The sequence below is a fragment of the Giraffa tippelskirchi genome, chromosome 13 (genome assembly GCF_054371585.1).
Source record: "Giraffa tippelskirchi isolate mGirTip1 chromosome 13, T2T-mGirTip1v1.2.pri, whole genome shotgun sequence".
In the NCBI taxonomy this organism is placed as follows: Eukaryota; Metazoa; Chordata; class Mammalia; order Artiodactyla; family Giraffidae; genus Giraffa; species Giraffa tippelskirchi.
Window position 1 is genome coordinate 80397768 of NC_137287.1, and position 25475 is coordinate 80423242.

A 25475-nucleotide genomic window follows, 5' to 3' on the forward strand; every position below is an offset into this window, starting at 1 on the left:
CAGGGACGATGGAGCCTGGTGGGCTACCGTCTATGGGGTCGCACAGAGTTGGACACGACTGAAGCGACTTAGCAGCAGCAGCAGCAGCAGCAGGAACTATTTGGGGATACTTGTTTTTATAGTTTTTAAAATATAACTTAGTAATATTTTACTATTCTCACGTTAAATAGACTGATAATTGCATAGTATGACTTTTGTTGTTCTTCGAATAACTTTACAATGGGATAGAATGAAATATGCTTTGCATTTGTAAAGTTAGAAAGTACTATAAAAATGAACAGTCTCATTTGATCCTTCCATTGACCTTGGAAGGTAGGTAGAACAGATGGTATCCCTGTTTTATAGTTTATGGATGAGGGAAGATGTACTTGTGTGGAAGGAACCAGTAGTAAGATTCATCTAGAAACGGGCTTCCCAGATGGCACTAGTGGTAAAGACCCACCTGCCAATGCAGGAGACATGAGAGACATGGGTTCAATCCCTGGGTTGGGAAGATCCCCTGGAGGAGGGCATGGCACCCCATTTTTGGTATTCTTAAAGAGGTGGTTATTATGATTATAGTGGATTTCAATTCACAGTCAAAACTATTTTGGTATGGTTTACTTTAAGATCTTTTAAGCAAGAAAGAAAGTGAAGTTGCTCAGTTGTGTCCACCTCTTTGCCACCCCATGGACTGTAGCCTGCCAGGCTCCTCCGTCCTTGGGATTTTCCAGGCAAGAAGACTGGAGTGGATTGCCTAAGGCAGTATTAATTGAACTGATTGAGTTATGCAAGATGTATTTAAAGTTCTTGGTGAACGTACTTAGGATTTGGGGTTCATAATTCACAGAAAATATGTTTTCTATATGGTCTTTCTGTTAAGCCTCTTTTTGTCTTATTCTTTTGTGCAGGATGGTTTGTGTTAAGTTGTGAGTCGTTTTGTTATGGTGCTGAAAAGAGTGGAGCTAGCAGTGAGCTGGGGTCTTCATAGGGATCTGTACCTGGGACCACATATGTACCTGAACTCTGCTTCTGGGACCTTATACTAAGTACTGGAGTTGTTGTTTGTCAATTTTATGATATATTTGATGCATCATAATTTTGAAAGCCCTTTTATATATCCGGTCCCACAACCCTTTGAATTAGGCTGATCAGGATTATTCCTGTTTTATGATGAACATATAATCCAATTATGTAGCCTACTATTAGCTATTGAAATTAGAAAGCAAGTGTTTTTGCTATATATAAAACTTTATCTCTACCTTACAGTTGTACTCCAACTATAACCACTTGGTTACATCTCAATAAACCCATCAAAAGTTAAAAATACCGTTAAGTTGGAAATGCATTTAATACACCTAACCTACCTTAAATGTTCTGAGAACACTTACATGAGCCTGCAGTTGGATAAAATTACCTAACACGAAGCCTGCTTTATAATAAAGTGTTGAATATCTCATGTAACTTCTGTACTGAGAGTGAAAAGCAGAATTGGCTGTAAGTGTAGGAGTTGTTTCCCCTTCTAATCACGTGGATGACTGCGAAGTCTGTCTCCCTGCTGCTGCCGCCCCATCCTCAGGGGCATATCATTACTGCATATCGCTAGCCTGGGAAGAGAGCAGAATTCACAATTAGAAGTGTGCTTTCCACTGCATGCCTGTTGCTTCCACACCATCGTATGGCCAACAGATCCTAAGTCGATCTGTGGTGTATACTTAAAATTGCTATTCTCTCCTTCTCTTACCTGGACTCTTCAAGAGCCTCTTGAGTGGTGTCCCACATCCTTTTTGCTTCACACTGTTACTCACAACATATAGTCAGAGTGGTCCAGATAAAATGCCAGTCAGCTTACATCACTCATGCTCAAGACCCTCCGTTGACCCTGTTACTTACCAACGCCTGTAATAGGCTCTTTGTAAAATTTGGTGTCTGGGTGTTTGTGCTGCTCTGTCCACATTGGCCCTCAGGAAGTTTTTCCTGGTCTTGAGAGTTCCACTCCTTGTTTATGGGACGCTCATCTTTCTGTATGTCCACCTGGTGCTGTCTCATTCCAGTAGGGTGTCAGCTTCAGCACCCACTCTCCCAGAGGCCTTACTTAGCCTTTTGATGACTCAAACAGCTCCCTTTCATCCTCTGTCCTGTCTGCTGTCTTGTTCCTTCCTTGTACTTAAAGTGACGTGATGTTATTTACTTCTAGTCATTCTGTTATAGCACATGTTACTGAAAGTTACCATGCCGTGCAAAATTGCACCCTGGGATTTATAGGGAAAATGTGATAGGGGCACAGTATTCAAAAACATTGTCAGTGACACATTAAAAGAGGAACTTTACAAATATCTTGATGTAACTTTGTTAAATGGTTAAGGAGTAAACTAACAATATAGTTAATAACAGCATTTTAGTTTGCTAATGACCTGAAATTAGCTTGTGGAAAGGTTGCAGTTTGTGAGTTATTGTGAAATGATGGAAGGAAGGTTATCTGAAGTAACCCTCTGAAAATTGTAACCAACTGTGGGTGGATATGACGCCTAACTGGAAGAACTGGGGTAGCTGGCAGGTATTTGAGGTGTGTGTCTATTCTGTGAATGCGTATGTAGCTTGGTCAGCTGGGTGCAGATGGTGTTTTTCAGCACATGAAATTGTTTGTAGGTAAGTGGGAAATTTGTGTTATGCTCACATAGTTTCCTGATAAATCAATAGGACTCAAACAAACTTGCATTTTCAAAAAAAAAAAAAGCAATGTTATAGCAGAACTGACAGTTGCTTGTCCTCTGGAACACACTCCACCAGAATAGGGAGTGAGTTTCTTAGTGATTTTATCCCGTAATATCCCGGTTGCCTAGAACAGTGCTCCATACTATGGAGCATTTTAGTAAATGGGTAGATGAAAGAATACTGGGTTTGTCATTATGATTTAAGGAAATGAAATTGCGGTTTTCTGGAACAGTGTTTCTCAAACTTGTATGTGTATACGAAACATCTGGGGATCTTGCTGAAATGCATGTTTTAGTTTGTCAGTCTAGGGTGGGACCCAAGGCTCTGCCTTTTTAACAAGATCCCAGATGTTGCCCGTGTTGCTGGCTGCACATGAGTAACAGGGTGCTAGAGCACACTGCCCCATGGAAATAAAATGCAAGCCACAAAGGCACGTCACCTGTGGAGATTTCTGGTAGCCACGTTGAAGTAAAAGTGAAGTGAGTTTTAGTATATTATATAACGTAATGTATATAAAATATTCATTTCAGCGCATACTTGATATTTTAAAAACTAAAAGTTTTTTTATAATCCTATTTTTTTGCAAAATCTTTGAAATCTGTTGTTTTGTGCTTACAGCATATTTCAATTGAGACCAGCTACATTTCCTGTGCCTACTTGCCACATATGGTTAGTGACTACTGAATCGGACAGCTGAGCTCTGGAGAATATGATCACTCTGTTGACATATTTAGCTTTACACATATTCCTGTTTTTCTAAAATTTTTTATCCGCTTGATTTCTGAAATAGGGCGTTTATGCAAGGCAAGGTTGGGAGTTAATGGGCCCTTGGACTGTATAGTGCTGCTTGTACTAAAATTTTTCTGTTAGTACAAATTTATTATAGTAAAACCAGGAAATGCAGAGGAGGGAAAATGACATTGCCTCAAATCCTATCAGTTTTTATAGGACTCCTTCTTGTGCTATAAAATACCAGAAGAATTCTATACAGAGCCTTTGTTAGAGTTTGTATTAAAAATGGTTACATTTTATGGTTTTATTTGACTTGTCTTTAGTATATTTTCTCAGTGGATTCAATACTTGGTGTTGGCAGTATCAGTCTGAGGCCTGACTAGGTGAACTTTTAGTTGGTGCTCAGAGAATGTACATATTTACTTTTCATCCTTAACCAGTGGGTGAAGCCATTTTTCAGTTACAGTTGTTTAAGGCCAGGTGCTGATGCTTGTAGTGGGGTGGTGACTTTAGGCCTATTACTTAATGTGTGTTTTTGTGTCCATTCACCGAGCATTGTTGTGGGTTTGAATGAAAATTATGGTATCTGAAATACTTGTAAAGCGTTTAGCTGAGTGTTTAGACTGACATAGTGAATTATTAGGTTTATTCTTATTCCTGTGACTAATTAGGAGTTGGTGTCAGATCAGCAGCCCCAGGCCTCAAGCTGCTCTTTCATTCTTCCTTCTTCCTTAGGAAGGAGCATCCTAGATACTTCACTTGCCAGTTGAGGAACCTGGTCAGTGAGAGCTGCATGAAGGGGCCTGCAGGGCTGTGCTGACTTGCTCCCTGCTCATACCAGAACTCTGCAGTTGACAGATTTTCGGGATCGATGGAAGGGGAAACCTAAACACATGTTTATTATAATTACCCCAAATTGGGCTGTCTGCTCAAATCACCTAGGAAGCTTTTAAAGCTGCAAGTTCCTGAGTCCATCTGAATTACTGTGAATCAGAGCAATGGAGGAGGATGGAGCATAGAAAACTGAGTTTTTTAAAACAAACACTGGTTTAATTTCGGTATTTGCCAACTGCAGATGTAGGAAGAGTACACACAAGAGGAGGATCCTCGGAGAAAAGGAGATATTAAGGAATGTGAATTTTATCATTAGGACTCTAGAAGTAGCGTGGTTGTTTGCCAAATCATACTCTGCTTTCTTGAGTTTCAAAGAATTTTCTCCTGTCATCTTCTGTCTGAGTCACAGATAATAGTATAATTTGTATGCAGTTACACATTAAATAGCAAAGTTAGCATCCTGTGGCATCTAATGTAGTTAATGCCCTAGAGTAGAACTGGTGTGGCCACTAGAGTTTCTTACCAGTATTAGGAGCTCGACAGACCAGTAGGATCTATTTGGGTAGTATCTGAAGCCACTGCTATTTCTTCAGATGAAATGTCTTTGGCATGTCATGTCTCCCCCCACCCCTCACATTCCCATGCCATCAGGCTTTCCTGAGACAGTTCAGTGCTAAACTTGATTTAGTTTTTGTCTATTTGGAAAGTAAAGCCTTCACCCAAGTTGGTATACTCAGGCTGACCTCAGGTGTTAGCAAACAATTTTCTTGAAATTGACCCTTAGGAGTAGGGTTGACCCTTGAACAGTATTTTGGGTTGGGATGGCAACAGACCTCCCCCACTCCTCATTGCAATTCTGTGTGTAACTTTACAGTCCATCATCCTTACCCATGGTTCCAAATTTCAGATTGAACTAACTTCTGGTTGTGTAGTACTATCAATGCATTTATTGAAAAGACATCTATGTGTAAGTTGACCCGTGCAGTTCAAACCTCTGTTGGTCAAGGGTCAACTGTCATTTCATTTTAAACAAAACTTAGGGTGAGCATGGCTGATGGATTTAGATAATGCTGGTCTTTTGGTTTAATCTCTTGATTCCTTCTGAGTTACATGACAGTATGCCCAAAGAGCATGGCATTGTGTTGGCACCTTCTGAAGGGTTTTGACTAAACTGTATTATATTCAGAACTGGTCCTTTCTGGTAGCCAAAAAGCAACACTAGTAAAATGTTATTTTGGAATATTTGGCTCAGATGAGATCATGGTAAATATTTCTGCATTTAATAATACACTTATGAAGAAAAAGTTTTCTGACTTTTCAAACTTTATAGTGTGCGCTGGTTGATTACGCAAACTTTCACTGAAGCCCTGAGGGACACATGGAGTCTGTGACACAGTAAGATGGGCAGTTAGAAGTGGTGTTTTTTTGCTGTCCTACAGCCTTTTCTGTGATGATTTGTCCCTGCTGATTGTTAGCTCCTTATTCGGGTTTTAAAGCCTTCTTATTTAATATTGTATGTGTAGAGATTAAGTCTTGTTTATCATGAGACGTTTAAGTTAGAAGGAATATTGTTAAAGGTTAAGTCACAAGACTGTTCTTTCTAAAGCTGAAGACTAACCTTAACTTTGTATTTTTGTGTAATTATGGTAGTTCCTTTTTAATATAACTTAAATGTCAATGTTCCTTATTTTGCAAAAGTAGACCAAATTACTTGGTCCCTCAAAATCTCCTCTTTGATTTCGGCCAATTTTATTTACTATTTCCTGGAGAAGCAGTTTGGTGAGTCCGTGATACGGACTTTAGAATTCAGGGGTGTTCTTGATTCTTGGGAAGACCAGGTTTTAAACTGTAGCACTCGTTTTAGTATTTAAATGTTAAACTATTATTTTTGGTGCAGACATTGATAATTACTGTTTAATTTGTATATAAGTTGATTTTCATTTTCATTACATAGTGTATGGAAGACTTAAGTGGCCTCTTTAAAGCAGGAGAACTACTGGGGGCCCTTATTTGCTAGTTGTTCAGTTGGACTTTGTTAGCTCAGGAATCACATGCTTGTTCATGGGTTTTCCCCATTATGTCCTTGTTCATGGGCACAGTGTACAGTTACGCTTTTTTAAAAAATCTATATTTGGCTCTGCTGGGTCTTATCTTTGTTGCATGTGGGCTTTCTCTAGTTGCGGAAAGCAGGGGCTACTCTCTGGTTGGAGTGCTTGGGCTTCTTGTTGTGGTGACTTGTCTTACATTGTCTCAGGCTCTAGGGTACGTGGGCTTCAGTGGTTGCTGCATGTGAGTTCAGTAGCTGCAGCACATGGGCTTTGTTGCTCCACTGCATGTGGGATCTTCCCAGACTAGAAATGGAATTGGTGTCCCCTGCATTGCAAAGCAGATACTTAACAACTGGACCACCAGGGAAGCCTTACAATTAGGCTTTGAGGTTGTCCTTCTGTGTGCTGATTTGGGGCACATTTGCCAGTCTTTGGTTATATAAAGCCTTGTATTGTTAGCACTGCTTGTTGTACTGTAGATTTGGGGTGGTTAGGTTTTGGCCTAAGGTGGTAGAAGTAGAATTTAAGAGGGATTGCAGTTGATTGTATTTTGAGGGAAAAACATTCTGGTGTCAAATCTGGACGTGTATTTGTCATTGGGTGACCCATTGCAGTCTTGTTTGTGAACTCTTATCCAATTTCTCTAGTAGGGAAACTTCTGAGTCCTACTTTGTAATGTAAAATGGATTGACCTGTAAATTTTCTAAACTTTGCTGCTTTATTCATATTGCATTGATTTTAATGCAGAGTTATAGAATAATTTCATTTTAATTCAAGCCTAAATGTGATTTCAGTTTTGATTTTCCTTTTTTTAAAAGCCAAAGTGTGTTTAGAAGTATGCTTTCAAATTTATGAATGAATTTTATAAATCTGTGTTTTAAAATTTGTTTGACTTTTTGCTATTCTGATTCTACTGGCCTTTTGAAATTAAGATTTTTTTTCCTGTTATCTCATAATACTTTAATTCTAGCAGATATTTTTGAAATGTTTGAAAATAATGTATTTTTCTCTTTAGATCTAGTTTAGAACTCTTTAAATCAAGTTCTAAAGAAATGGATGCAGTAGATTACTACTATTGCTATACTATATAGATTCTATTATACTATGCAATAGAAACCCTTTGTATTTTTAATTTTTACTTGATCTGTTTTTGACAGGTGAGAAAGTTTTCCAGTACATGATAGTTGATTTTACTTATTTTTTAAAAGCATTTTTTGCTCTATGTGTTCTACCTTTCTGTATACATAAAGATTCATCACTTATTTTTTGATGGGTGGTAATCTGAGCCTTTGCATGCTCAAACATGTCTTCATTTTGTTTCTATTTATGGAGAATGATCTTTTTGCTAGATTAAAATAATTTTTCCTTGAATCTTTAAACATTTTTTGAAGCTACTTCTAAATTGATAACTGATCATAGTGGCAAATGAGAAGTCCACATCAAACCTAGTTCTTGTTTATAAGTGGCTTATCCTTTGGGATGCCTGTGTCTTTCCCCTGCTCTCCTGTCCAGCTTCAGAATCTTGGGATTTCACCTTCACCAGTCTCTCCCTGTGTGTATTTGGGTACTTCTGCTAAGGGCTGTTTTAGCCTGAGGATAGTCCTTAGAAAGAGTCTTTGCTTCCTTCCTCCTCTTCCTGCCACCCTCCCCCACTCTTTAAAGTTATTTCTGAATCTTCTCCCTTTAGAATTGGTGTTAGATGTGTTTTGGTTTCATTCTTATCTCTTGCTTGGTAAAAAAGTAGGTGTTGGGATAACTTTTTGAGTGAGAACAGAGTACATTATACTCTGGGGAGAAGACTCCCATGGCAGGTTCTTCTAGTGCCATAATTATACTGAAAGCTGTGTTCATTTTGTTCACCTGTTAAAAGTTTTACTTTTTGGATGATTTACTTTTAATTTTTAAATGCCTTCTTATAAATTGATTCAATAGAAACTCTTGAGATTTTATATAATATTTTAGTTTTTTTCTGTGTCAAATATATGTCCTCAGAAAGTTTTCTGTCTGGGTTTGCTGCCTCTTTTGTATGTTACTAATTTCCTCAGGCATTTGCTGTTTGAAGTTGTCTGTTCATGTTTGGAAGGAGAGTTTAGGTTAGTTAGTCACTGTCCAAAAAAATATGTAGTTGAAAGTGTTGACTATCTGAACTGTCCAGTGTGGTTGCCACTAACCACATGTGCCTGTTGAGTATTTGAAATGTGGTTAATGCAGCTAAGAAGTTTTAATGCTTTCAAATTTAAATTTAGCTCATTGCTGTTATGGGGTTTTCTCTCTGCAGTATTGAGATTTCTCCTTTTGCAATTGCTAATAATCTTTTGGCTGCCAAGTCCACTGAAAACCTTCCAGATGTTCTTAAGTCCTTTGAAGTGATTTTGCCTTTCTTATTGATAGCTTCTTGATGTTTAATGATCTTGGCTTTCCTTTCATTGCAGCTGATATCAGCTCTTCCTGAACTCTGAGTCTCATGTACCTGCACTGACATGTTAGTGTTCTCTGCATTGTTCTGTCCTTGCTGCACCCTATCCTTGGATTTCCAGGCTCACAGAGCTTCTTGCTATTAGGCATATTTCATGTCATGTTCCATGGATTCCTGAAGTCTATTCCTAACTTGAGTATTCCTTGACCTGGTTACTACTTGAGAAGTTATCTTTGATTCCTTTTCCTTTCCTTTCCTCATGTGTTTAGGAGGAATTCTAGACTGCATTACTTTTTTCCTGTCATTTTTACAGATCTGTCTGTTGTCTCTTTCCTTATGCATTGCTCTCTGAGTAAAAACTTGAGACTACAAGTATACATATTTAAGTTTATGAAATAATATTATAATAATATACATAAATATAATATGTGTTAACAACATGATTGTCCAAATCTGTGAGTTTTCCTTCCTAATTCTTTTTTTTTTTCCTTCCTAATTCTTCATACACTTACCTGGATAATCTTCCTATGTAGTATACATAGAAGACACTGAAATGAAAAGAAAATGCTTTTACGTTCATGCTGGAAAACTGGCAATTCAGAATAGATTTTCTGCTTGTAATGGTAGCTAGAAAACTTGAATTAAAAACCTTCTGGGAAAAAAATATTCTGAGACAGCTTGGCCAAGAGTCCAAACTTTTCTCAGCCACCCTCGCCTCTCTCTAGTACAGTCCTGTAGAACTACATGTCCAGTCCTAGAACATCAAATACTGTTGTCCCCCTTGTCTTTGTTTTTCACAACAAAACTGTCCTCTAGTCATTCCACTTGGCAAACCTCTTAATCCTTCAGGATCCCAGTTCTTTATTGTATGAGCCTTTCTTGAACCTGTTTCTCCTACAGTTCCTGTCCAGTGAATTGTAATTGTTTACATACATACATGGTTTGCCTACTCTTAAGCTCCTAGAAGGCAGAGACTATGTTTTATTTTTATTCAGGGCCTGACATATGAATGTAGGTGCTTAGTAATGTTACACTTACATGCCATTTGAAACATCTAGTACATGTGAGAAACAAATGAATGATGGTAAACTGCAGAGTTTTGTTTTCAGGTGCATTTAAGAGTAAAATAATAAGAATTTACTATTCCAGAATTCTTAAAGTGATTGGATTGAAGTTGCTTTTGTACTGTTTATGAAGGAAGCAAATAATTCATTCACGTTTTCAGGAAACTATATTAACTTTAAAAAATTGTGTACAGTAATTGGTATGTTAATTCCAACACATTATTACCTGTTCTTTAAGTTACCTTAATAGTTAGACTGGTATCAGTTGCCGTATTCTCTTTAATATATTATATTTGATTTAAATAATGACATTTACATTTTTACAGACTTTTTACCAATTTTTTTTTTTTTACTGTTCATCTTATAAATCATTGTTTCTCAAATCCTTTTAAATTCATGCCCCATTATTTAAGAAGATCTCTTAACAACTTGCATTCCAATCCCAAAGAAAGGCAATGCCAAAAAATGCTTAAACTACCCACACAATTGCACTCATCTCACACGCTAGAAAAGTAATGCTCAAAATTCTCCAAGCCAGGCTTCAGCAATACGTGAACCATGAACTTCCAGATGTTCAAGCTGGCTTTAGAAAAGGCAGAGGAACCAGAGATCAAATTGCGAACATCCACTGGATCATCGAAAAGCAAGAGAGTTCCAGAAAAACATCTATTTCTCCTTTATTGACTATGCCAAAGCCTTTGACTGTGTGGATCACAATAAACTGTGGAAAATTCTGAAAGAGATGGGAATACCAGACCACCTGACCTGCCTCTTGAGAAACCTGTATGCAGGTCAGGAAGCAACAGTTAGAACTGGACACAGAACAACAGACTGGTTCCAAATAGGAAAAGGAATACGTCAAGGCTGTATATTGTCACCCTGCTTATTTAACTTACATGCAGAGTACATCATGAGAAACGCTGGGCTGGAGGAAGCACAAGCTGGAATCAAGATTGCCAGGAGAAATATCAATAACCTCAGATGCAGATGACACCACCCTTATGGCAGAAAGTGAAGAAGAACTAAAGAGCCTCTTGATGAAAGTGAGAGAGGAGAGTGAAAAGTTGGCTTAAAGCCCAATATTGAGAAAACTAAGATCATGGCATCTGGTCCCATCACTTCATGGCAAATAGATGGGGAAACAGTGGTTGACTTTATTTTTCTGGGCTCCAGAATCACTGCAGATGGTGACTGCAGCCAGGAAATTAAAAGACACTTACTCCTTGGAAGGAAAGTTATGACCAATCTGGACAGCATATTAAAAAGGAGAGACGTTACTTTGTCAACAAAAGTCCGTCTAGTCAAGGCTCTGGTTTTTCCAGTAGTCATGTATGGATGTGAAATTTGGACTATAAAGAAAGCTGAGCACCAAAGAATTGATGCTTTTGAACTGTGGTGTTGGAGAAGACTCTTGAGAGTCCCTTGGACTGCAAGGAGATCCGATCAGTCCTGGGTGTTCATTGGAAGGACTGATGTTGAAGCTGAAACTCCAATACTTTGGCCACCTGATGCGAAGAGCTGACTCATTGGAAAAGACCTTGATGCTCGGAAAGATTGAGGACGGGAGGAGACGGGGACGACAGAGGATGAGATGGTTAGATGGCATCACCGATTCGATGGACATGGGTTTGGGTGGACTCCGGGAGTTGGTGATGGGCAGGGAGGCCTGGCATGCTGCGGTTCTTGGGGTCACAAAGAGTCAGACAACAACTGAGCGACTGAACTGAACTTACAGTTTTATTTTCTGTGATATATTAGGCAGAATAATAATTTGGTTTTGTTTTTGAGGGGCTTTACTGCTTTACTTCCCCCCTTTTTGGTTGGTCTTTTTTCCAAATTTTACTGTATTTGAATATTCAATAATGTTTTTGAAGCTTATTGAAATTAAGAATTTCCCTAGAAATTCTCACATGTGGTGCTCTACATTTTTCACCCTTGAGAATTAGTGCTCTAATTATTTTTAATTAGTGATTCATTGTGTTGTGATTTTATTCCTTAAAGTGACTAAAACGTTAACTGAAGATCATTTTGTATCAGCAAAAAATAGAATACAGCTATAACATGGCATACTTTAGCTCTTGACAGTAAAATTTTGAGAGAATTATGACTTTTAAAGCTCATTTAAAGAATGTAAACTAAACTATTTGAATCTAGCAATGGATTGAAGATCAGTTGAAGTCTTCTGGGGTTGAATTCTCATCTTACTGAAAATCAAGAGACATAGTAACAGATTGATCTTCATTTCTCTTAAATTCTATTTTGTTTTTGATCTGAAACAATACTGACCAAACAATATTAGCCAACTGTACTTCTACCTTTTCTCCCAGTATTTTCATTGAATTGTTAGTTGTTTTTAATAGGGAAACACATCTTTAATGATTAAAGAATTAGCCTAAAATACTTCAGTGAATGTACTCCAAGCTTTCAAAGGAGAAGTTTTAAGTGTTAGTTTTCATCATTGGAGATGCCTTAAGGTGAATGCTTTAAAGGTTTCTATCTGGCTTTTTTTTTTTGGTATATGTGTATTCTAATGTTTATTTTTTAAAAATTACCACATTTGTCACCTTAATTTTTTCTCTCAGTGTTTATTCTTAAAGGTTATGTGTGGTTTTTGAAAAGCTGTCTTCTGGCTTAAAAGCACTAATTTATTTATGTTGGAACACTGTATCAGTATGCTTTCTCCCATATCTAGACTCTTGCTTGGGTGTGTGCTAACTTGCTTCAGTCATGTCCGACTCTTCATGAGTATATGGACTGGGTTGCCATTTCCTCCTCCAGGGGATCTTCCTGACCCAGGGATCAAACCCATGTCTCTTAGGTCTCTTGCATTGGCAGAAGGGTTCTTTACCATTAGCACCACCTGACTCAGGATTGATCAAATCATGTGGAGAAAGTCAGAGTTGTTGGTCAGAGGGGTGCTTAAGTTTTGGTTTGTTGACTATCTATTCTTGGACATACTATATACTATCTCTCTGTAAACCTTTCAGTATCATTAAGATTGGTGTTAGTGGAGGAAGCCAGGGACACGTGGGGAGCTTCTGTTTTGCGTTCTGCAGTGTTATATCAGAAGATCCTTGTTGATTGGCATTTGGGTTTTTAATACACATGTCAAAGCATCATGTTAGAGAACTGCTGCTGCTGCTGCTGCTAAGTCGCTTCAGTCGTGTCCGACTCTGTGCGACCCCATAGACGGCAGCCCACCAGGCTCCACCGTCCCTGGGATTCTCCAGGCAAGAATACTGGAGTAGGTTGCCATTTCCTTCTCCAATGCATGAAAGTGAAAAGTGAAAGTGAAGTCGCTCAGTCGTGTCCGACTCCTAGCGACCCCATGAGACTAGTATCTAATAAAATTTGAAACCTAAAAAAAAGAAAACGTTGAATCATAGAGCCAGAACCCTGTGGATTGAGTATTAACTGGATTCAAATTGCAAGAAAGTTCCTTTTTTGTACTTGGGTGTATGTATCTTTTAGAATGGCTGGTAGAAGTAGAGCCTTGTTAGCTTGGTACAAGGGTTAAGGTGAGAAAATGTAAAGTGAAAGAGCACCAGTCTTGAGGTCTGGATTTGTAGTTTTTGTTTGCTGATTCTTAGCTTTTTGATTATGGGGAAACCTTATAACTTTATGAATGCTTTCTCTTTCCTTCCCTTTTTTAAAACAAGATTGAATTAATAATGTACAAGGTACTTTCCAAATAAATGGCTTGAAATGTGTGCAGGAGAACCTTCTGAGTTTTTGTGCTTTAATTTATGCTTTTAAATATTTGCTGTGTGTTCTGCTATTCCATGGTTACCAAAACTCTCTCCCTGCCAGAAGTATAGACTACTTTTGTTTGTGTGGGGACCTTTGGAATATTTCTGTCTGATGTTCATTTAATATTTTCATTACTGTTTAGGGTTTCCTAGGTGGCGCTAGTGGTAAAGAACCTGCCTGCCAATGCAGGAGATGAAAGAGACACGGGTTTGATCCCTGGGTCGGGAAGATACCCTGGAGGGGAGGGCATGGCAGTCCATTCCAGGGTTCTTGCCTGGAGAATCCCTGTGGACAGAGGAGCCTGGCAGGCTACAGTTCATAGGGTTGCAGAGAGCCAGACACAACTGAAGTGACTTAGCACGCACACACACACATCACTGTTTAGAGAAGGATTGAACAGCATGATAGTTTGAGAAACAAGGTTGAGTGTTTTCAAGACTACTACAAACACAAACCCTGAAGTTTTCACTGTATGGTATATTCTTTAAAAGTCATTTTTGTTTATACAAAAGTGGTTTAATTTGTAGCCCTGTCATACAGCTTCCAATTTAAGTCTTAACATGCCCACCAAATAACAATATTCATTCTTTTGCATTGTTAGGATAAAATCACTTTGACTCTCAAAATGTTGAGTATTAAATATTTTTAATTTAATCTGTTGGCCAAGTACCATTTTCTGGTGGGTTTACTTTTTAAAAAGGGAAGAAACACTGATTTCATATTCCAGAAATTCTTGTGTATTCTTTGTATTTTGAACATACAGCCTTTTCTCATTTTTACTTTACAAAATTATAAAACAAAAGTGTCATGCAATTGTAGAGTGCCATTTAAGGTTGAGGGAAGAGTCTTAAGTTTAAAGTATATAAGTAGAGTGTAAATGTTTATACCTAAATTTGACAGTTTGTTTTTGGTGAAAATGAGTATTTCAAAATGCACATAATTTAGCTTGAGGAAGTATTTATAATGCTGTGTAGGTAGCTGTGTGATTCAGTGAACATTGAGGTGTGAGTGAAGTATCCTGATTGTCCATTCACTGGTTGTATGGACTTAAGTTCTCTTTGCATGTTGGTTTCCTTTCCTTTGCTCTTGACTTCCTTATTGTTGTTATCCTTCCTTTTCCCCAGTGTCCACTTACTGAGTCTTAGATTTTACCTCTGAAGTAGCTCTTGAAGCCACACGTTTTTTTTCTAACTGGGATCATGATTCCCTCTTGCCTAAATGAAAGCAGTGGTCTACGACCCCTTCTCTCCCCAGTTCATCCTCCCTACTGCCAGAGTCGCCTTCTAAGAAAAGCACATTTGCTCGTTTTTTATGTAAAAATCTTTCAGTGTCTTCCCAGTGCCCCTAAGATAAAAGTACAAGTGTTGCACTGAACAGCTTGTTGCATCTCTGTTTTTCTAGCCCTCTTCTAGTTGTTTGAAGATAATAACTGGAGTTCTGTCGTACATGCTGTGTCTTTTTAGAATACTCTCTCTCTGCTCAGTTTGCCAAGTTCATTCCTCCCTGTTTTCAATCTTCAAATTAGAGGTTGCTTCTCTAACCTCCCAATCCCCAGTCTGGGTTAGTTAACAAATCAGATATCCCATAAAGCACTTTACTTATGGTGGTTATATTGTAGTGCCCAAACTGAGCTGCTCATTTTCCCCCTCAAGCCTGCTTTTCCTAGTCATCTACATTTTGTTAAGTAGAAACTATAGCCTTTCAATTGCTCAGACCAATAATCGAGAGCCTCCTAACCAGTCTTTCTGCTTTCCTACCTTATGACTCTACAGTTTATTAGCAGTGCAGCAACCCTATCAAGTTACTCCTTTGCTCAGAACCCTCTCAAATGTCCTCAACAGTGGCCCACAGGCCCGTGCGATTTGTAACTCCAGCATTGTCACCTCTCTGACTTGTCTCTAGATCTTACTCTTCACTTGCAGAGATTTACCACACTGGCTTCCTTGTCTCCTCAAGCATTTCAGGTACATTCCTGCCTCACAATCTGGATATCTTCTATCACTTAGCTAGTTGTCTAAAGCTAGTGCATTATTTAGGGTCTACAAAGGGTTTTTTTGAATAAAAAGTGACCATATACTATAAAATATACTGCCAGTAATTCTAAGTCTTGTCAGTTTTTCAGTGTTCTTCAGAACATACTTCAGAATGTCTCAGAGAAATCTATATTATATTTTTAGAGAAGCATTCTGGGTTTTTGTTTTTTTTTTTAAAGTCAGAAACGTGTAGCATTGTTTTTCGCGGTGGTGTTCATGGACCACTTGCCCCAGAATCACTTGAGGTGTTTAGGAATGCCACTCGGTTCCACCTGAGTCAGAAACTCTGGGTGCTGAGACTTGAATGTCAGCAAACCTGCAGGTTGGTGTGCATAAAAGTTTGACAGCCACTGCTCTGTGCTGTATGAATAATGGAGTTACAGTGACTCCCATATCATGTTAGTGGCAGAAAGGTCTGGATTAAGCTTTAATTAAATTTTTAAAAAATATTTAAATATATTTAAAACTTTATAAAGAACTATAACTCAAAACTTTGATACTAAGCGAACATGAGCCCTTTAAGTCTGCAGAAATATCCTTCATTTTTTTCTGGAAGCAAGTGTGGCCAACTTTGGGACTGAATAGGATCCAGTTGGAGTTGTCAACACTTGCATTCCTTCTAATCCTTAGTAACATTTTATCTGTAGTGTGTCACACTGAGAACTTTGGGATAATCTTTGATTCAAACCACAGAAACATACATTCAGTGTGTAAAGATTTCTGCAAACCCTGGCTTTCTGGGCTTCCCTTGTGGCTCAGCTGGTAAAGAATCCACTTGCAGTGCGGGAGACCTGAGTTTGGTCTCTGGGTTGGCAAGATCCCCTGGAGAAGGGAAAGGCTAACCACTCTAGTATTCCGGCCTGGAGAATTCCATGAACTGTATAGTCCATGGGGTTGCAAAGAATCAGACACGACTGAGTGACTTTAACTTCACTTGCTTTCTAGGGAAATGTCTCTTATGTTAGTGCTTTGTTGTATCAGACAATTTCAGGTATTTGTTACAGTGATTGTGAACTGTTTTACATTAGCACTCAGCTTTTGGCCTGGATGTGATTGGGTTATTTTGGGTTGTAGAAGACTGTTTCCTGTCTGCTAGCAGTTGTTTTGTTAAATGAAAACTTAGTACTTTTGTCATTATATGAAATGTATAACAGTTTTAAGATGGAGATTGTCCTAAACATTTGAGACTGGTAATTGCTTATTTTTCGTCAAGGTTATTTAACTTGAAACAGTGTTTTTCTACAAACAAGTAGAAATTTGAGTATACTCTTAGGCATAATTTATAGCATTTTTAGTGCCAGTTAAAATCACATATTGATGCAGCATAGCAGCAGTATTATAAAACTGTATGAATGTTATATACATTAACGTTACCTATATAGAGAATATGAGATTTAGCAAATTTGGTCTTTAGAACTTTATTTCTGTGAAATTATTTTTCTTCATTTTTTTTCCTGCTGCCACCTGCTTTGTTCTCTAATGTTATGTGCAACAGTCTACCTTTATAAATACAAATTGTAAGAAGTTTTATGTAAGCGAACCAACCTAGGTAAGTTCACAGTTTTACATTTCTGGCTTTCACTGTTGCACTTTACAGTGTTTGAGACGACAGTTACTGGTATTAGTGAAAACAAGTAAGATAAAGAGTTTGCTTCAGAATCGGTTAGATATGGTGCACTCAAGAAGTTCAGGGACTCCCAAGGTGGGGCTGTCCTGGGGAATAAAGACGCTCTTCAAAGAGTAAGACTTGATTTTTATGCAGTGTAGGCTTTTTAGTTGATACAATTAGCAGGCACCTGAAAGTCAAAAGTTGATTAGAAGTGAAAGGTTAGAAGATAACAGAAAACTGTATAATTAAGAATGTGTAGTTGTACAAATCAACCAAGGTGAATTTGTTGATAAAACAGATGAAATGTGTAAGGTAAAAAACCATTGCGGGAGCATGGTACTTTCCCTGAGACATTGATAGAGAACGCATAAATACATTGAGCACTTCCTGTGTGTCAAGCTCTCTGGATATTGCAGATAGTTGACTGTGCCCGGACAAAACTGACACTCTCTTGAGAGAGATAATAAAGTGGTAATATATGAGTCAGAGGAAAGTGCTCCTTGTAGAAAAGTAGAGCTGAATAAGAGGAAATAAGATAATCTTGGGAAATAGGGGTTGCTATATGGAAATGTTGGAAGTAGGGAAGGTAATGATTGCTGTATAGAAATGAGAAAGGTGAGCGTATGAATATGGAATGAAAGTGAAGTTTGCTCAGTTGTGTCTGACTCTTTGCGACCCTGTGGACTATACAGTCCATGGAATTCCCCAGGCCAGAATACTGGAGTGGGTAGCCTTTCCCTCTTGCCAACCCAGGTCTCCCACATTGCATGTGGATCTGTTGGCAGCTGAGCCACCAGGGAAGCCCAAGAATACTCAGTGGGTAGCCTGTCCCTTCTCCAGCGGATCTTCCCTACCCAGGAATTGAACCAGGGTCTCCTGCATTGCAAGTGGATTCTTTACCAACTGAGCTATGAGGGAAGCCCTATGCATACAGGGAGTATATTCCAGAAGAGTGTCAGGGCCTTCTGATGAGAGCATGTTAGATGTGTTGGAAAAACAAGATGGCTAACCTGTTTTCAGACTGGGCAAGTAATAGATGATCTCAGAGAGGTATCAAAGGCCGGATCACGGAGGCTTTGAAAAGGATTTAGACTTTAACTCTGAATAAGATGAAGAGCCATTGGAGGATTATGGAGTCACTTAATCTCTGAATAAGAGAAGCAAGATCATTTAGTGTATAAATTAAAGATTGGCAGTGAATTGGTGCATCAACAACAGTTCATTGATAATAAGTAGGAATGTATATACACATACACACACGTGCTATTATAGTATCTATACAGATTATTATTTACCATTTACTAACTATAGCTGGAGAGATCATTGTAGTACCATTTTTTAGGTTAAACAGGAGAAGGATTAGTTTTAAATAACTGTCCTTATTTTGATGTTTGTCATGAATTTGACTGTTTTGGTTTGATTTTGTTTCTTAAAGACACCTGTATAGATGTTCTTTTGACAAAAACTACCTGAAAAGTAAAGTTAACTTTTAACAGGTGCTTGTAATAAAAATAGTTTAAAACAATTTACTTTAGGATATGTGGATGGGTGTGTTTTAATGGTAGGGGGCGGGTGGACTGGATTACAGAACATGTAGTTTTTTCATTAGGTGGGATGGTAGGTGGAATAATTACGGCTTCAGTAAGGATGAGAGAGTATATGAGGGCAGGGAGCCAGGAACTGGGAGCTAATTGTGATCTGTGTTATGCTGCAGACATTTGTAATGAGTTCTGTTTTCTGATAGATTTTTCTAAATATTCTTTTCCCTCAGTTCCTTAAGGGCAGTGATGTTAATTTAAAAACTGATAGAAATAGAGTAATCCGATCATTTCCAGTGTGCGTTTTGGTCTGGTACATCTTGTTCTTGAACATAGTAGATGGTGAATAATATGATGATTTAATGAGCAAATAGTTTTGGTTGATAGTTGTTTCTGAATTTGAATATAATTTAAGAATATACTTTTAGGAGATCAGAAAGGTAGAAAAATTAATAAAATTGACAGTATTTGGGCATTTCACTCTGTCCTTTATTTGAAGAGGTTAAACTGATTCAGTATTGGCTCTCCTGTACCAGATGCACTTGTGTAGATTGCACTGCTTTAGCAGTGGCTGTTGTGGTACAAAGAAAATAATGTAAAATTCAAGTGTTGGGGCCAGGGCTCTAACCCCTGTCTTCCATACAGTGACTCTGTAGCCTTGGGCTCATTATTTAAAACTTTTCCATTTTGAACTATAACATAGTTACTGTTCCCTCAAAGATTTGCTTGAGAATTAAGTGGAGTGATATGCTTGAAATTGAAGGCAAAGGAGAAGGGGGCAACAAGGATGCAATGGTTAGATAGTGTCACTGACACAGTGAACATGAATTTGAGCAAACTCCTGGAAGATAGTGAAGGACAGGGAGGCCTGGTGTGCTGCAGTCCATGGGGCCGCAAAGAGTTGGACATGACTTAGCGACTGAACAGCATGCTTGAAATCTGTAACAATTCCTGCCATGTGCAGGATAGTCAAAAAATGTTCTTGTTTTTTCTGTTTTATGATAGTGTTTGATTCGTATGTGTGCACGCTCAGTCGTGTCTGACTCTTAGTGATCCCATAGACAATAGCCCGCCACATTCCTCTGTCCATGAGATTTTCCAGGCAAGAATACTGGAGGTTGCCATTTTCTCCTCCAGTGGATCTTCCCAACCCACTATTCGAACTCGAGACTCCTACATCTCCTGCATTGGCAGACAGATTCTTTATGCTGAGCCACCTGGGAAGTCTTTTGATACTATGTAAGTAAAAAGGGAGCTTCCCTGGTGGCTGAGACAGTAAGGAATTTGCCTGCAATGCAGAAGTCTGGGGTTTGATACCTGGGTTGGGAAGATCCTCTGGATAAAAGGAATGGCTACCCACTCCAATATTCTTGTCTGAAAAACTTCATGGGCAGAGGAGCCTGGTGGGATGCAGTCTGTGCTGTGGTAAAGAGATGGACAGTGACTGAGCAACTAACACTTTGGGCTTTCCTGGTGGCTCAGATAGTAAAGAATCTACCTGCACTGTATGAGACTCAGGTTCCATCCCTGGGTCAGGAAGATCTCCATGTATACGGATTTAGGCACAAAGAACCATGTTCTTTCAGCATTACTCTTCCCACGTAATCAGTCTTCTCCTATACTTAGGGTATTTAGTAATGTCTAATAATTTCTGCCTTTTCTTAATTTTGGCTTATAGTCAAACCATAGTGGTTATATTCGAGAGATTTTGGAGTTGAAAGAAAGGAGGGAAGTTTTAAATAAGTCTGGGAATTTTTCACACCAATGCAATTTAATGATAGTAACACAAGACGTATTTTTAAGAACATTTGAACAGGATTTTCTCTCTGAAATGGCATCAAATCTGGAAGTGTTTTAAAAAAAAACGAGCAACATTAAGGAACAAGAACAGGGGGAAAGAAAAGTGTTGTGTGGAGTTCATTGACAGAATTGGCTGATATTGGGGTTGTCTCTAGGAGGCAAAATGATCTATTTGGAAAAAGTTTTGATAGTGACTGATTCCAGGAAATGAGAGAGAAGCCATGGAAGTTCAGCAAGTAATCAGGAATGATTAAACATACATTGGTGGAGATTAGGAAGTTCAGTGGGGAGAGTGAAGGGCAGTGATGTTGAAAGAGCACCTTCAGCTAGAATGACTTTGATTAGGGCAGTGAGAGAACAAAACCACACCACCCATACTTGTCTGCCGTACAGGCAGAATAGGAACGGTCATACTTGGGTTCAAATCCCAAGCTGTTGGGTTTTGGCTAGTTACTTTTAAAAAAAAAAAAAAAAAACACCTTTTTGCATAACTATTAGTATGCTTAGTATACTGTCACAACCAGGAAATTGACATTGATACAATCCCTAATCGCTCAGATGTCACCGATTTTATTGAGTACATGCACTTTTTCATATGTGTGTGTTTCGTGCAGTTGTAGCATATGAGTAGATGAATGTGATGACCGCCATAGTCTGGATATAGAGCAGTTCAGCAGTTTCTTGTGCTACTCTTTTTATAGGCACAGCCACTTCCCTCCTTCCACTCTTTCCTAAGCCCTGGCAACCACTGATGGCTTCTCAGTCTGTAATTTTGTCATTTCAAAAATGTTATATAAATGGAATCACGATATGTAACTGTGAGATTGACTTTTTTTTTTACTCAGCATTATTCCCTTGAGAACCAAGGGACTGCGTGTCCATGGTGTGTTTCTGTTTTGTTGCTTAGTAGTATTCCATGGTATAACGTACTCAGTTTGTTTAACCATTCAGTGTTGAAGGACATTTGGCTTCTTTCCAGTTCTGGGCTATTACCAGCATTGCTGTACATTCATGTACAGGTTTTTGTGTGAAATAACTTCATTTCTCTATTACAAATGCCAGAGTAAATGAATTGCTGCTTAATGATCGTTGCGAGTAGGAAAATCTTGTCACCAATTATCAAGTTATTGCTGTTGTTAGAACTTAATCTTCATTTATTACCCTCTCTTTAATCACATTTTTCTGTAAGTCATTACACAAATATCTGAATTTTTTAAAGGAAAGATGTTTAATTACTGTATGCTAATTTAATGTTTAGTATTTGTATCCAGCGTGAAGTGCTGGTAAATGTACCAGATTTGGTTTTCATTTTGCTCAGATAATAACAGACATTTCTTCTAGATGACCTGTGCTACCTTTGTCAAAAAACTTACAGTACAGTTAACAGTATAATTACTCTTGTTATTTAATCTGCCTTTGAAGATTCAGGCGACCAGGAGAGGTTGCAGTGCATTTAATCCTTGAACAATGCAAGGCTATATCCAGGTGTGGTGTGATTTATAGGTGGCCCTTCATCTCCTCAGGTCCTCCAAGTCATCAGATTCAACCAATCACAGACCCTGTAAGACTGTAGCATTTACTGTTGAAAAATATCCAAGAGTTCAAACCCGCCTTGTTCAAGGGTCAGCTGTAACTGGCAGACCTGTTGTTCCTCAACCTGGCTATCTGTCAGAATCACCTAAGAAGTTGAAACAAACCTAAAAATCTTCAAATTATTAAAAGGGGTGAATGTGAATAGGTATTTTCACTGTTTAAAAAGCATGTCGATTTTTTTTTTTTTTTTTGATACATAAAGTTTGTAAAACTGTACTAAGGTTCAGAGAAGAATGATTTCTGTACTGTTAGGTCTTGCACTGCCTTTAGCATATAGTAAATGTTCAGTAAATCAAACATTTGTTAAATGAATGCTGTGTGTGTGTGTGTAATGTTATTGACTGCTTTTAACAACAAAGGGAAAGTTTAAAGAGTGTGTTTTGAGTAAATGATTTGCTGTATGTCATTTGGCTCCAGAAAAAAAAAAGGTATCAAAATAAACACTTTGAAATAAGTGTTGTTGATCCCAGATATTAAGGAGATGAGTTTAGCTTCATTCATTGTGCACTGCCTGTCTCTAAAGTACAGCTTCTAGCTTCTCCATTTGTGCATTGGTTATTTTGAATTTTCTTAGGATTGTCTGTGTTAGGCTACTAACACCATCACCTCCCAAATTAAGAGTACCTTAATTTTTAAATTCTGAAAATATTTGAGAGTGTCCTCTTTCAACTGTAACATCCTACTTGGAAAAATAATTCTCTGGGTCATGTCTGTTTTTTTTCTCAACACTAGAAATTACTTCATTGTCTTTTGGCATTTAGTGTTTCTGTGTAGATTTCTGAGATTTGTTTTGTAAGTGACAGGCTTCTGCCTGGATGATTTAAGAATTCTCCCTCTTCCTCTTGTCTGCCATAGTTCTAAGATATGTATCCTAACTGACTTTAGAGGAATTGGATGTTGGCTTTTTAGTATTTTTTTGCACTTGAACATGAATTTAATTCTCCTTGAAATCATTTGTCAGGACCAGTTTGTTGGATTACTTGTTGGATTTTGTTAATTTTTTTCGTTAGTTAATTTTGATAGGTTTTTATGGAGGGCACACGTAGAAAACTTTTGCTGCCTTGCTTCTGGATTCTTCGTTCCCCAACCAGGGATGGAACCTGGGCCCTTGGCAGTGAAAGCACAGAGTCCTAACCACTGGACTGCCCGTCCTTACACTACTCATCTGAAAATCTGCTTTTAGTGTAATTTTCATTGTCAAATTTTGATGATGTCTGAATCATTTAGTTAATAAAATATCTTATTCCACTCATTGAATTAATGATTTTTAAAATAAATTTTGAAACAATCTCTTAAGATGAGTTTTACTTGGTTCTTTTTAGATACTGCTCATTTCATTTTAGCATGGATGGAAATTCCAACACCTAGATGGGAAATAGAGAACATAAGTGTTCTTAGGATTACTTACATTATGCAGTGCAATGTAGAATATAATGTTGCTGTTAAAAATGATGTAGAACCACATTTAGTGAAGATGTTCTTGGATATTGAGTAGAAAAATCCACATGTAAAGTAGGGTGATTCTATGAGTATTAGGTCTACATGTGAGAAAAACCTAAGAGGATACAGTTATCCTTCTTCATGCTTTTCTGTAGCTTCTGATTATAGTATTAATACCTGTTCTTGATTTTAGAAAGTCAGTAGCTATTGCAGTTAAAAAATAGTAAAAGACACAATCGGAAATACGGTTCTTGGGGTATTAAAAGGGTATTGCTTGGTGACGGGATGATCATTATGTAAAGACCGTTCCTTATTTGAAGCTTTTCCATCTATTTGCTACAGTTAGTTGTTAATTTTATTTTAAATTTAAAATTGTTTTAATTTTAAAAACAATTTTATTTTATTAGAAGTCTTTGAAGTTTATCAAATGTTCTCAGTATCTGTTGACATAGTATTTAAAAAATTAAAATTTAAGATGCATATTCATGCAGGACTTTTAATATTAAGCTGTTGTGCATTCCTGGACTGAGGTGTGTATATAGATGTGAATCCTCTTCTGCTATTTTTCTTTGATTATTGTTATTTTTGCCAGGATTTCCTGGCTAGTTACTTTAATGATTGAATCTGATTCTGGAACAGTTGATGTACTTTTTCCTTGAAAGTTTGAAACAGTTCCTCAGTAAAACTAATATGAGTCTGCCTGGAGCTGTGATTGGACAGGGTGGGTGGTGAGAAACAGGGAGGGGAACTCAAGGGAGAGTGAAGAGATAGCATAGTAATAATCTCTGTAGAAAGCATGTTGTGGTAAAATTGGTATGCGGGTTAAACATTATCAGCAACATTATCTGTTGCACCTTGTCTTATCACTAATCATTCTGAGCTTCTGTTTTTAAGATACCTCATAGTATTTTGCATGCACCATTTAAATGTTGATAAAATTGGTTTAGGTGATACAGCAGTGTTTACTTTTCCCTTTAATATACAACCATGTCACAGTTGGAGAAGACCAAGGTACACGTGTCTAATCTTAGATCACCAATACCCCACCCTAAACTGCAGACCTAAATACAAAGCAGGATGAGTACACAGCAAAACCAGATGGGGTTTTTAGAGTAAATGCTATGTGTGTGTATGTCTGTATTAAGAGACACAGTAGAGCAGTATTAAAACTTCTCATCTATAGTGTTTTCCTTGAGGTAACTGCTGGAATATGCTGTCTTTTTTCTTTCATATAACTTATAGGTTTGGGGAAAGCACTTTTCCTAGGTAATAGAACAGAGGGTGTCAGTTTTAAAGTAAGTTTAAGTCAGACATTTTCAGTGATTGTTTCAGGTCATGAGTGTCTGCAAACCTATTTGCTGTGTCATATTTAATAGGTGGACTTTGTATACCTGCTTGTGACCCATAGACCTTAACTACTATCCAGCCTTTTTGAGAGCTAAACTCTAGGGATTATCTGTGTCATTTCTTTCTAAGTGACACTGTATAGAGCCTAGAGGTTCCAAGAATGTGACTGAGCTATTTACCCTTAATCCCCCACTATCACCATTATAGCAAGAGGCACTCCTGTTTGAGGTATTGGGTTTCCATTCATGTGTCTATTGAGAAACTCAAGCATTGTTGTAGTTACATCAGGGATTGTAGCATGGCATGGCAGCAAGGTTCCTATGCACAGGGAGTTTCTCTCCTGGTGGAAGAGACATAATATAAAGTAGACAAGGAGGGTAACTTCATGTTGTGATTTGTGCTATAAAGAAAATAAATTCTAATGGCAGGGAGGAAGGGAGGCAGGTGTAGGAGGTGGTCAGGTAGAGGCCTTTTTAGGGAGTAACGTGAATTGACACCTGAAGGATGAGCATGCAGCCACGTAGGGAAGAAATTCTGTGGCTTGAAGTTGGGAGAAAATACTAGATAACCATTTCTC

General features: G+C 38.0%; 1 protein-coding gene and 1 long non-coding RNA gene across 28 annotated transcripts in view; both read left to right on the forward strand.

The window, feature by feature from the left end:
* Nucleotides 1-25475, forward strand: part of WAC (WW domain containing adaptor with coiled-coil) — an 80335-nt gene that overhangs the window by 6755 nt on the left and 48105 nt on the right. The window lies entirely within an intron of this gene.
* On the forward strand, nt 9382-13161 carry LOC145533466 (uncharacterized). The gene is made up of 2 exons (XR_014074101.1): nt 9382-12512; nt 12950-13161. It is a non-coding gene; the product is annotated as an uncharacterized LOC145533466 (long non-coding RNA).